General features: G+C 35.0%; 1 protein-coding gene across 8 annotated transcripts in view; it reads right to left on the bottom strand.

Moving 5' to 3' along the window:
* SLC44A5 (solute carrier family 44 member 5) overlaps nt 1–12409 on the bottom strand; it is a 418500-nt gene that overhangs the window by 283967 nt on the left and 122124 nt on the right. The window lies entirely within an intron of this gene.

Here is a 12409-nt window from a genome sequence, read left to right as displayed (position 1 = left end):
TAACTTGATACATGCTTGTGTGTCATAAAATTATCTTAAAATAATTAATATACAGTATTTCCATTTTCCCCAAGGTTTTCCTTATTCCACAAATGAGAATTTCTCACATTTGTAATTTTACTTTTGGGTCATTAAAAAATAGGGAAAAGCAAGCACTGCTGTTAAAATAATAGTTACCTTTAGGCGAAGTGGTAGTAATTGGGAAGGGGCATTAAAGGGATTTTGGGGGACCAATAATATGTATTTCTTAATGTTTGTGGTAGCTACATGGATCTGTTTATTTTGTAATAGTTCATCAAGCTGCTATCATATAATGATGTGTATATTTTTCTTTATATATATATATGTCAATAAAAAAACATTAAAAATTGCACAGAACATAGGAATACTGAAAATTTATACCTCAATCACTATGCTAACCCCATATTTATGAAATTTTCAGTTTTACAGATAAAATGTAGACACAACCACAGAAATATACCTTTTCTTTTCTTTTTGTTTTTACTAAAAAATATAAATCTTTTATATAAAGGACCAAGTAAAGGATGTCAATACTGGAAACTAATTTGAAATCTGTAAATGTAAAATCATTGTGGAAGCCTGTCATAAAAGTTCTAAATTAGGGCAAAATCATTATCTTTGCCTCAGTAAATGAAAGTTTTCTGTAACTAGGGAAATACCCCTCTATCCCCCAGTTTGTCAGAGAAAATAATTATTTCCTTTTTTTTATAATTTCAACTTTTATTTTAGATTCAAGGGATACATACATAGGTTTGTTACATGGGTATATTGCATGATACTGATGTCTGTGGTATGAATGATCGCATCATCCAAATAGTGAGCACAGTACCCAATAGGTGGTTTTTCAGCTCTTTCCTTTTCCCCCTCTCCCCTCTCTAGTAGTCTTCAGTGTCTATTTTTCCCATCTTGATGTCCATAGGTACCCAATGTTTAGCTGTCACTGAGAATATGCAGTATTTTGGTTTTTGTTCCTTTGTCATTTCATTTAGGATGATGACCTCCAGCTACATTCATGTTGCTCATTTATGGCTGCATAGTATTCTATGGTATTTCACAGTATATGGAAAATATTTTATTTATCCACATTTTCTGTGTTCAATCCACTGATAATGGGCACCTAGTTTGATTCCATGTCTTTGCTACTGTGAATAGTGCTGTGATGAACAAATGAGTGCATGTGTCCTTTTGGTAGAATGATTTGTTTTTCTTTGGGAAACTAATGGGATAGCTGGAATAAATTGTAGCTCTGTTTTAAGTTCTTTGAGAAGTCTCCAAACTGCTTTCCACAGTGGCCGAACTAATTTACTTCCCCATCAACAGTATATAAGTCGTCCCTTTTCTCTGCAGCCTCACCATCATCTGTTATTTTTTGTCTTTTCAATAATAGTCATTCTGACTAGCGTGAGATGGTATTTCATTATGGTTTTGATTTTCATGTCTCTGATGATTAACAGTATGGAGCATTTATTCATACTTTTTTGGCCGTTTGCATGTCTTCTTTTGAGAAGTGCCTGCTCATGTCCTTTGCCCACTTTTTAATGGGGTTATCTGGGTTTTGCTTGTTGAGTTCTATAAGATACTTTTGGATTTTAGATATTGAATCTTTGTTGGATGCATAGTTGCAAATATTTCCTCCTATTCTGTGTGTTGTTGTTTAATTTGTTGATAGTTTCTTTTGTTGTGCAAAAACTATTTAGTTTAGTTAGGTCTCACTTATTTTTTGTTTTATTGAAATTACTTTTGAGGAAAGACTTAGTCATAAATTATTTGCCAAGACTAGTGCCCAAAATGGCATTTCCTAGACTTTTTTCTAGGATTTTTATAGTTTGAGGTTTACATCTAAATATTTAATCCATCTCACATTAATTTTTGTATACGGTTCAAAGTAGGGGTCTAGTTTCATTCTTCTGCATATGGCCAGCAAGCTATCCCAGTACCATTTATTGAATAGGAAATGCTTTCCCCATTGCTTATTTTTGTTGACTTTATTGAAGATCAGACAGTTGTAGGTGTGTGGGTTTATTTCTGGGTTCTCTATTCTGTTCCATTGGTCTATATGTCTGTTTTTGTACCAGTACGATGTTGTTTCGGTTACTGGAGATTTATAATATCGTTTGAAGTTGGGTCATCTGATGACTCAAGCTATTTGACTTTGGCTATTCAGGTTCCTTTTTGGTTCTATGTGAACTTTTGAAGAGTTTGTTTCTAATTCTATGAAAAATGATATTGATAGCTTGATAAGAACAGGCTTGAATCTGTAGATTGCTTTGGGCATTATTGCTATTTTAATGATATTAATTTTTCCAATTCATGAACATGGAATGTTTTTCCGTTTGTGTCATCTATTACTTCATTCAGCGGTGTTTTGTAGTTCTTGTAGGGGTCTTTCACCCCCATAATTGGATGTATTCCTAGGTATTTTATGTATTTTTGTGGCTTTCGTAAGTGGGATTATATTCTTGGTTTTACTCTCAGCTTGAACGTTATTGGTGTAGAAATCCTACTGGTTTTTGCACATTGATTTTGTATGCTGACACTTTACTGAAGTTGTTTATCAGGTCTAGGAGCCTTTTGGTGGAGTCTTTTGGGTTTTCTAGATATATAATCATATTGTCAGTAAAGAGAGATAATTTGACTTCTTTTCCTATTTGGATCCCTTTAATTTATTTCTCTTACATGATTGCTCGTCTAGGACTTTCTGTACTATGTTAAAGAGGAGTAGGAATCCTTGTCTAGTTCCTATTTTTCTTTTTTTTTTTTTTTTTTTTTGAGACTGTGTCTCACTGCCCAGGCTGGAATGCAGTGACTTGATCTTGGCTCACTGTAATCTCGCCTCCCAGGCGAAGCGATTATCCCACCTCAGCCTCCCAAGTAGCATGGAACCACAGGCACAGTGCCCTGCTAATTTTTGTATTTTTTGTAGAGATGGGGTTTTACCATGTCACTAAGTCTGACAGTTCCTATTATTAAAGAGGATGTTTCCAACTTTTGCCCATTCGGTATGATGTTGGCAATGGATTTATCATAGATGGTGCTAATTACTTTGAGATACATTCTTTCAATGCCTAGTTTGTTGGGAGTTTTTATCATGAAAGGATGTTAGATTTTATTGAAAGCTTTCTCTGCATCTATTGAGATAATTGTATGGTTTTTGTTTTATTCCATTTGTGTGGTTAATCACATTCATTGATTTGCATATGTTGAACCAACCTTGCATCTCAGGAATGAAGCCTACTTGATCATGACAAGTTAACTTTTTGATGTGCTACTGGATTTGGTTTGCTAGTATTTTGTTGAGAGTTTTTTTGTGTCTATGTTTATTAGGGATACTGACCTGTGGTTTTATTTTTTTATTGTGCCTTTGCCAGGTTTTGGTACTACAGTGAGGCTGGTTTTATAGAATCATTTAGGGAGAAGTCCCTCCTCCTTGATTTTTAAATGGTTTCAGTAGAATTGGTACCAGCTCTTCTGTGCACATATGGTAGAATTCAGCTGTGAATCTGTCTGGTCCAGGACTTTTGGGGGGTTGGTAGGTTTTTTATGACTGATTCCATTTCAGAACTCAATATTGGTTTGTTCAAGGTATCACATTTGTCCTGATTCGATCTTGAGAAGTTGTGTGTTTCTAAGAATTTAACCATTTTCTATATACTTTTTAGTTTGTGTGAATAGAGTACCCACTCAACATTGGAGCACCCAAATTCATAAAATAAGTACTTCTAGGCCTACAAAAATACTTAGATGTCACACAATAATAGTGGGAGACTTCAACATCCCACTGACAGTGTTAGATAGACCATCAAGACAGAAAGCTAACAAGAAAATTCTGGACTTAAATTTAACACTGGACCAATTGGACATCTACAGAATATTCCATCCATCAACCACAGAATATACGTTCTTCTTATCTACACATGCAACATACCCTAAGATTGACCACATACTCAGCCATAAAGCAAGTCTCAATAAATTTTAAAAAATCATACCAATCATACTCTTGGACAATAGTAGAATAAAAATAGAAATCAATACCAAAATACCACACTATTACATGGAAATTAAACAACTTGCTCCTGAATTCTTTTGGGGAAACAGTGAAATTAAGGCAGAAATAACAAAAATTCTTTGAAATAAATGAAAACAGAGACATGTCATCCCAAAATTTCTGGGATGTAGCAAAAGTAATGTTAAGAGGAAAGCTTATTGCACTAAACCCCTACATCAAAAAGTCAAAAAAAATATCAAATTAACATTCTAACATCATATCTAGAGGAACCAGAACAACAAGGACAAACTAACCCCAATGCTAGCAGAAGAAAATAAGTAACTAAAATCAAAGTAGAACTGAACAATATTGAGACACAAAAATCCATACAATTAATAAAATCAAAAGTTGGTTATTTGAAAGGATAAACGTGTTTGATAGACTGGTAACTAGAATAACAAAGAAAAAAAGAGGGTATCCAAATAAGCACAATCAGAAATGAAAAAGGCGACATTACAACCAATCCCACAGAAATACAAAAGGTTCTCAGAGACTATTATGAACATCTCTATGCAAACAAACTAAAAATCTAGATGAAATGGAGACTTCCTTCTTTATATAAAGAAAAGGTTACAAATAGAATGGAAGGAAATGAAATATTCTTAGTATATTAATATGAGAGAATAATTTAAAGAGAGAACTAGGGAAGAGAGTGAAAAAATGCTACATGATTTAACCTATGCCACACCTTTGAGATGTTGACCCACAGTGGGTTTTTCTAGACCTTCTGAAGAAGCCTAAGTAAATTATTTTTTTTAGAATTAAAAGGAAATACATGTCATGATGACAATGACAAATCTGGGAACAAGTGAAAGTACATGGAATTGGATTTGGGTTGGGGGAATGGAAATGACTTGCACAGACTGGCATGGGCCTTCAGAAGTAGTTGATTTTTCTCAGGCATATCCACAGACCATGCCCTACACCTCATACTTCACACTAAGATAAAAACCACTATGAAGGAATATCTATAAATACATTTGCTAATAGAAAATTCAAGACTTGGGAAACTAAGGTTTCATTTTTAATTCAAACTGAAAGCTTGAGTTTGGGATGAGAAAAGAGTAAGAGAAATTAATGGTTATGAGATTATGCAGTGTGATTTGTATTTCTGAAATTGTTTGAAATCAAAGATAAATTTTTTAGTTCAGACGAACACTCCTCTTTTGAGAACTAGACAACTCAAGAATTTGTGAATCCCACAAATTCACGACTTTGATCAGAAAGGCTTTAAATGGGAAATGAAAGTGGTAAAATAAAAATGTTTGGTGAAAACAATGAAAACAGAATGGTTACTTTGGAGAGGACATGAGATACTGGAAGAAGACTCACAATGGAAAATAATGCCCAATAATTTACAGGATAAACCTATTTGTAAAGGGGAGGCAGATATAAGAGTTACGATCTAGGTATCTATCCTCCAAAGCACAATGGCTCATAAATTTAAGAACTAACACAAGGAAGTAAATGGAATTTCATTTATTGAATGCTGACTATGTGCTAAGCCTTGTATCACAGAGATACAATACAGTGCCTGAGAACCTCAGTCCCTAAGACCCACAGTCTAGTGAATAAGGCAGATTATAGAGCTTACAATTAAAGTATAGTATTTTAAATACTGGTAAAGATTTATTTGGATTTCTATGTGTATTAGTCTGTTTTCATGATGCTAATAAAAACATACCCGAGACTGGGTAATTTATAAAGGAAAGAGTTTTAACTGACTCACAGTTCCACATGGCTGAGGAGGTCTCACAATCATGATGAGACAAAGGAGAAGCAAGACACATCTTACATGGTGGCAGGAAAGAGCGTATGCAGGGAAACTCCCCTTTATAAAACCATCAGATCTCATGAGACTTATTCAGGATCATGAGAACAGCATGGGAAGGACACATCCCCATGATTCAATTACCTCCCACTGGGTCCCTCCCATGACACATGAGAATTATGGGAGCTACAATTCAAGGTGAGATTTGGGTGGGGACACAGCCAAACAATAACACTATAAAATCAGAGATGAGGGACATCTAATGCACACTAGACAGTCATGAAAAAAATAAAAGTAAGTAGACCTTGAACAGAGTCCTAAAATGCAGCAGAAAGTCCAAGGATATTCTAAGAAAATAAGAAAAATACTGTATTTCTCAAATTTGATAAGATAAATTTGCAACTAGATTTAAGAGATAAAAATGTATATCCCGGTGAAGAGAAATCAAGATTAAACACAGAGCAGTGATATGGGTACAAAAATTGAAAAAGACAAAAGAAAAGAGAGACATGAGATTACTCAGGTCATGTACTATAGGCCATTGGGCCAGATGGGGAATATGAATATCACATTCCTGATACATTTTAAAGGCAAATAGGAAATGAAAATTCAAATGTACTGAACATCCACTATGGAGCTACAAGACTATGCTAAACAAATTCACATATACTGCCTCAAGATATCATAATTATGGGAAACCTTAAATAGCCAGGCATTCTGTAAAAGTCTATTTGCTAAATTCAGTGCATCTCATAAATTCTTAACGTGCCTTGATAAAAGTCCCCGTTTGAGAAGTTAGAAGAAAAATAAAGATATCTGATCTCTGAACCCAATTCTGATCAACAATAACAACAACAACAAAAATAGTTAAAGAAAAATGGTAGGCCGGTTGCGGTGGCTCACACCTGTAATCCCAGCACTTTGGGAGGCCGAGGCAGGTGGATCATGAGGTTAGGAGATGGAGACCATCCTGGGTAACACGGTGAAACCCCGTCTCTACTAAAAGTACAAAAAAATTAGCTGGGCGTGGTGGCCGATGCCTGTAGTCCCAGCTACTTGGGAGGCTGAGGCAGGAGAATGGTGTGAACCCGGGAGGTGGAGCTTGAAGTGAGCCGAGATCGCGCCACTGCACTCTAGCCTGTGCGAGAAAGTCTCAAAAAAAAAAAAAAAAAAAAAAAAATGTTACAAACCTTGGGAAAAATTCAAGATGTTGCTTTAGATCTTGCTATAGGCAGGAATAGAAATGTTAAATGTAGCCAGACTTGTATTCTAAATATAGTTAGACTTGTAATTGGACATTACTTTCTAAACTTTTCAAGTATAGGGACTTCTTTTTAATGTCAAACATGTTTCATAAACTTTTACATGGTAATTATATCAGTTAATTAAAAATATACATAAAGGCTATGAATGGGCAGGGGGATTGAATAGACATTGCTGTGATAAAATCACATGTGATTTTTAGAATTTGCTTGAAATTTTTATCCAAAAACACTACAAATGCAGAATAATATAAAATCAGCCTAGCAGAGTATTTCTTATTCAAAAAATATTATCTATTAAATTTATTTTAATATATTCCGAGTACAATATCATCAGCATTATTTTTACAAGGGATTGACAAATTGATATAATGAAGGCACATTTATGAAAGTCACTCTTAAAAGATGGGATGCCTGCTTTTGCCAGTAAGAGTGGACAATTTCTCAGTTTGGGGATGTGCATTACATCTTTAAGGCTAGTCTGGGGTCACTTAGTAAATTATCTTTCCAACCACTAAATAGCTACTAGCTTCAAAGAGTTAGTGAACCCCTTAAAAATCAAATGATTTATTTCTTTCTCGCCATTAGGGTCAAGCCAAACTATTCATTAATCCTCTTCCCATTCAAGTGAGGCATTAAAGAAACTCATATTATAATCCCAACTACATGGCTGGGACATAAGTCCAGAAGGGCTTACTGACTGGCAAAAGGCCATGAGAAGTTATGTGCAGGGCTGTGACAGGAACTCATAAGCTTCTGGGTTCTGTGCTAAGTCCACAGAGTAATCAAGTTGATGTGCTATAGCTTGGCCTCAATAAATGAAAATGTGCTCATGTAGCTCATGTAAATAAGTACAGCCCAAGTAAACAATAAAAGCGTTAAGATACGGATTTCTCCCTGAATATATAATCTACTTTAAGGAATTATTTTATAAATGAAAAATAAAAATTGACTCAAAATTTATTTACAAGCAGATTTCCAACATCTAAGATGACTGACTGCGGTTCAATAAAGACTACTAAAACCAGAAATCCCTTTCATGTAATATTAGAAGAATCAAGTTTACTCTGAGCCGAGGGCCCAAAAGATGGCAGTCTGCATCTGGGTTTAGACTAAGCATAATTAATTCCATTTAACTAGAATGACTATGCCTTCACCTCTGTAGATTACTTTCTTCAGCTTTTTAAGAATTTTCTGAATCCAATTTTTGGTTAGTGTCTGAAGTTGATTTAGATAAGCATATTAATAGCTGAAACTTTTATCCAACAATCATTCAACAATGATTTGGTGCCACACACAGTATATTGGTGTTAAAGTATTTGAGCAAAACAAACAAGTTCCTATTCTCATGAAGCTAATAAGACAGACAATATAATATGCACACAAGTAGATATTGGATGTAGTACTATGAAGTGTACTAATCATGAGTATATTCGAGGTAACACACATAGTACCCATTGTAATGGGATAGAAGTAGAGAAGGCAGTTGGGTAAGATTCTCCTGAGGAAGGCTGATGCAGAGCTAACTAGGCAAACAGGGATGGGGAAGAAATAGCTATGGAATCATATCCCATATTTACATTTCCCACAGATATTTTATGCCATCAGTTTCACTTTGTTGTGTATTTGCTAACCATGCCTACTTCATTATTATTACTAATTTACTTGGGGTGATCATAGTATTTGGGACTTTCTCATCCATTATCTTAATTCTATTTGATTCTCACAATGACTCTATCAATTAAGTAGGATGATACTGCTATGTTCATTTCACACATGAGAACTTGAGCCTGAGATAAAAGACTTGCTCAATGTCATATGATTAGTAAATAGCAAATCCAGAATTAGAAGTCAAATCTTGTGTCCAGTGCAACTGAAGAGAGACTTGAATTTCAACTACACAGACAAGATTAAACAGAAGGGAGAAGTCCTATAGTGGCTTATACAGACAGCCAACATTTATAATTGAGGCAAAACTCATTTGGAATTAAACGAACTGGCATAACACATTCCACAAATCCACTTGCCGGTATACACTATTTTAATGGAGGAATCATGTTTATTACAATGCAATCACTTGGCTTCTCAAATTCATAGTTAGATATTTTATTCATAGAGTTCAAAATCTAAGCATTTGTAAAGTGCAGCTTTGTCCATAGCTTTATCAATTGGTACTAGATAATTGGATGGAATAAACTGCCCTATAACACAAAAGCTTAAGAACAAAACCAGCTTGATTAGTAGAATATATCAGAGTGCTAATACTAAATTTGAAATTTGAAGCTTATCTCAAATGGAAGATACAAACAAAAATATGTTTTTCTTTTTTACATCTAAAACAATTCTAGCTAGATTTAAATTCCTAGTTAAAGCTTGCCAACCACTCACTTGGAAATGAATGCTATTCACCAATCTTGATTGGTACACAGCTAGAGGTAGACAAGGAGTTCTAATCCAACATACAAAAGGCAGCCTTAGAAGAGAACATTGTACTTTTCCTATTGGTTCTTCCCTTTATTGTATGATGAGTATATTGAACCTTATTCTAATTTTAAATCAATACTATATAAAGGACTGCCATATTATCATTGTCTATTCAAATTACAGCTCTGTTGCACAGCCTGGAGTGCAGTGGCACAACCATAGTTCACTGCAGCCTTGAACTACTGGGCTCAAGCAATCCTCCTGCCTTAGCCTCCCAAGTAGCTAGTAGTACAGGCATCACACTGGGCTACCACAGCTGGCTAATTTTTTTTTTTTTTTGTAGAGATGGAGTCTCTCTATAGTGCCCAGGCTTGTCTTCAACTCTTGGCCTCAAGCAATTTGCCCTCTTCAGCCTCCCAAAGCACTGGTGTTACTAGAGTTGGCTATGAGCACCCAGTCCCCTTGTCACTATTAATATAAAAAAGAACTCTGTACTGGTTGGCTCTTGTTTAATGTCTCTTCTTTACATTTGTTTGAACCAAAAATTACTAGCTAAGACCTCATAGCTGTATACTTTAAATCCACCCTCTAAGCCTCTCAAAGCTGATCTATATTCTTATATACTTGCCTTTCAGCCAACATTTGTCCATCACACCAAAATTCTGAGAGTGACAACAATTTGTAAAAATGTGTTACATTTCCAGATGAGTCAGTGCAGTCATCATGTGAAGTACTCAGATACTCTACAGGCCCCAAAGGAAATGCTAACATGGCGTCCAAGCATAAAACAGAGGCATAACAGACACTGAATGGGCATGATTCATTCCTTTTTGGACTCCTTCCCTCTAATCTGAGATAATCATTTTAATCTCTCTTTTACCAAAATAAATTTTATTTGGAACACGTTATTTGGTACCTCATTAGATAATTAGTATCTTTAAACACATATCATAGGAAAATATATGGGTTGTATCAGCTAAGCAGTTCCTTTTAGACTATGCAAAGGAAACAACAGACCTTTGATTTAAATATTAAATTATGAATAAAAATGAATTGTTAGAGTCAAAAGAACTACATTGATCTATAAGTACAAATCCAGATCCTATTTCCAGTACAATTTTGGGATATCTGTTAAGACTGAAAAGAAAATATGATGTTTTGCTACAGAAACTGTAATTTTATCTTCTCTGAGTATCTGTCTTTCAGGTACATGGACCCTATGGATGGAGATCACCTGATAAAATAGACATAAATAAAATCAGAAACCTTTTTTAATTCAAGTAATTTTATTGAACTATATTAGGATCTCATAGCTAGATTGTATGCACATCTCGGCAGTATTAATTGCAGCTTAACTTGAATGCCACAATATTAATGCAGTTCAGCTTATCATTCTCTTACTCTTCACTTTTTGTGTGTTGTTTCACTTTTTTCTTTGTTTTTGGTTACTGTAAACGTTTATTTTATTGTAAATTGACAACTTATAATTGTATAAATTTATGGGGTACAAATGATGTTACTATTTATAAATGTCATGTGGAATAATTATAGTGAACGTATTCATCACCTCAAATACTTAATGTTTTTGTGGTAAGAACATTTGAACTTTTAGCAATTTTGAAATATACAATATTCTATTATCAACTATATTCACCATGCTGCATGATAGGTCTCATAGAAAAAAAAAGGCAAGCATATTTCTCTTGTCTGAGATTTTGTACCTTTAACCATTATCTTCCCATTCCCCTCACACCTCAGCCTCTGTAACCACCATTCTACCTTCTGCTTCTATTAGTTCAACTGTTTTAGATTCCACATATAGGTAAGAACGTGAGATATTTTTCTTTCTGTGTGTGACTTATTTCACTCAGCACAATGTTCTCCAATTCCATCAATGTTGTTGCAGATGACAGAATTTCTATCTTCTTTAAGGCTGAACAGTTATTTCATTTGTTTAATCCATTCATCTGTTGATGGACATTTAGTCTGATTCCATAACTGGTCATTGTGAGTAATTCTGCAATGAACATGGGAGTGCAGACATCTCTTCAACAAACTGATTTCAAATATTGGGGGTTAATACCCAGAGATAGGATTGCTGGATCATATGGTAGTTCTATTTTTAGTTTGATGAAGAACCTCTATAGAGTTTTATATAATGACTTTACATGCCCATCACAGTGTACAAGGGTTTTCTTTTTTCCCCATCCTTGCCAACACTGTTATCTTTTGTGTTTTTGATAATAGCCATTCTGACAGGTGTGAGATAATATATCACTGTGGTTTTAATTTGCTTTTCTCTAATGATTAGCAATGTCGAGTATTAAAAAAACTTCTTAAATAATGGAAAGGGGCTTAAGAAATTATTCAGTTCAGTTTTCCAATTATAATAGAGCCATTATAAAAAAGTCTTGGTTATTTCAAAAATCGTGTATGAATCTGAAATCATCTATCTTTGCAAAAATACCATTCTTTCTAGATTTAAGATATGAGTTTCCAAATTCCTTATCTAAAGCCTGAGTTCCCATAGATAATAAGCAACACAGGTCGGTCGCGGTGGCTCACGCCTGTTATCTCAGGACTTTGGGAGGCCGAGGCGGGTGGATCACGAGGTCAGGAGATCAAGACCATCCTGGCTAACACGGTGAAAACCCGTCTCTACCAAAAAAACAAAAAATTAGCCGGGCGTGGTGGTGGCGGGTGCCTGTAGTCCCAGCTACTCGGAAGGCTGAGGCAGGAGAACGGCATGAACCCTGGAGGCGGAGCTCGCAGTGAGCCGAGATCGCGCCTCTGCACTCCAGCCTGGGCAACAGAGGGAGACTAGACTCCGTCTGGCTCAAAAAAAAAAAAAAAAAAAAAAAAGGCAGCACTTAGACTGTGGATTAC

This window comes from Macaca fascicularis, chromosome 1 (assembly GCF_037993035.2).
Source record: "Macaca fascicularis isolate 582-1 chromosome 1, T2T-MFA8v1.1".
Taxonomy (NCBI): domain Eukaryota; kingdom Metazoa; phylum Chordata; class Mammalia; order Primates; family Cercopithecidae; genus Macaca; species Macaca fascicularis.
Note: the sequence above shows the minus strand (reverse complement) of the source record. Positions and strands in the feature narration are given on the sequence as shown.